We start from the raw sequence: 2,112 nt of genomic DNA, 5'->3' as shown, positions 1-2,112 counted from the left end.
AACGGGGTTTTTGGGAAACCCCGTAAGTTCTCTTTTGCCAAATCTATTGTTCTGACCGATTGCCCCACCCCTTTATTGTTTTCCGAAGACAAAAGATTTTTTCAATCTTAATGGGTAAGAGATAGAAACTAAGATCAAAGACGTATTATCCTAGCCCCACGCGGTGGCGTAAACTGTTTTCCGTTTAGGTAATCAATTGAATTTGTAAGTGAGGTATAGGATATGTGGGCAAACTTTAATCTTTGTTGGTTGAATTGATGATCTTTTAACAATACCTTCTAAGGGATGGCTAGTTCAAGATTTGAGGGAATATATATATATATGGATTCGTGTACAAGGATTTGTAGATATGAATATGTGCGTTAATAACTTGGATACATGCGTTGCATATGTTTCTATGGATGATTAAGTATAGTAATATTAGAAGAATGAAGCTAAACAATAATACTCCACAGATCCGGAGTAAAGGAGAGAGAGTTTGAATATATAATTTCTATTACAATGTTCTAGATCTTGAAAAAGCTAACCCTTAAAAGTAGGGAAATGCCTCCTATTTATAGTTTTGCCTTATGGGTCTTGCATGCAAACATAAAGCCCCTTTTAGAATAAAGAAAACCCTAAAAGGATAAGGTTGGGTCGTACGGTACGACACCCGTACGATTGGCGGTAATGTCGCGAGAAGTCGGTGCGCGCGTGGCAATTTTGTGAATCCCGATCACCCGGACTAACGTACGATCAACTCGGCCATGGAGAAACCGATTACCGCCCACGATCAACTCGGCCCATGGAGAAATCGGACTATCGGCCACAATCCGTGGGCCATGGAGAAACCCGACTCAAACGATTTCCTCCGCTTTCTTCCTCGATCAACCACTTAGTAATACCTCGGTCCGAAAGAAAGTGTTCACTAGGTACTTGTTTTTTCTTCCCTCGATTCCCGGTCTCACTGGTCTAGCATAAATCCGATTTTTACCGTATACAAGTAACTGGTACTAGAAAGGGGATGAGAGACTAGAGAGAAGGGGATGAGAAAATACAGATTTCACGTAACAATTGCCTACTATAATCTTTTTGCTATATCCTATTTATAGTTATTGTTTCTCCTATTTCTTGGCTCAACTTTTCACACGTTCCTTTACCCCAACTTCCACTCAAAATCAGTTAGCCTTGTTGAGGGTATTTTAACTCTGTTGCAGCCTCACATTAACACCCTCAGTTGACGTGGCATTTTTGTTGAATCGTACATATGACTGAACTTCTTCGTCTGATGTGGACATAACAGTTCCCGTTTAAATATTTAGTGAATTTCTTAATATTTATATACGATTTGGATAAAAATTACTAAGTTCACATGAATACACAGCTTACACGACAGATTAGCCCGGCATAATAAACAACTATAAATCTCCAAACACGAACTCATTGTCCAAATAAAGGACAAAAGATGTTAGTAACACTCAGTCCCAATCTAATGGGGAACGAGTCAGGAAACTCAGTTTGAAATTGGATGATCATATATGAGTAATTTTCTTTAACAAAGGGAAAACTCTTTTTTTTTTTTTTTCCCCCCTCCTCTGTTGAAATGATTGCATCTCTCTAAAACTCGGTAAAAACTTATCTGCATTGGGTGTTTACATGAAATCAATGAATGCATATCATGTGTATGAATATGCGATAACATCATTTAACCATGGTTAATTAATGTATGTATTTACTCCACTAAATTACTTAACTGCAGTGAGCTACATTGGTGTTAAAATTTACTTTCTTTTTGCTTTATGATTTAATTAGTAGTAGAAATATTTACTTCTTTTTTTGGCTAGAAATATTCTAGAACATTTAGTTTCCTTCCAAGTCTAGTTACTACATTAATTATAAAATATTTAGTTTCCTTTTAGTTTAGTATCATAAGGAAAATAATATATTTTCTTTTATTTTTTTCTCTCTTTATTTCTCTATAAATAGAGATGTAGTCTTTTATTTTTCAATGCAAGAAACAATGTAATGAATTAATGCAATAAGTTTTTGTTCATTCTCTCTTCGATTTTCTGCCCCGTCTCTTCCATTCCATAATAATTGGTTTGGTGTAAACATCCGGTGCGAATATCTATT

Source organism: Lycium ferocissimum, chromosome 4 (assembly GCF_029784015.1).
Source record: "Lycium ferocissimum isolate CSIRO_LF1 chromosome 4, AGI_CSIRO_Lferr_CH_V1, whole genome shotgun sequence".
Classification (NCBI taxonomy): domain Eukaryota; kingdom Viridiplantae; phylum Streptophyta; class Magnoliopsida; order Solanales; family Solanaceae; genus Lycium; species Lycium ferocissimum.
This window is presented reverse-complemented; position numbering follows the sequence as displayed.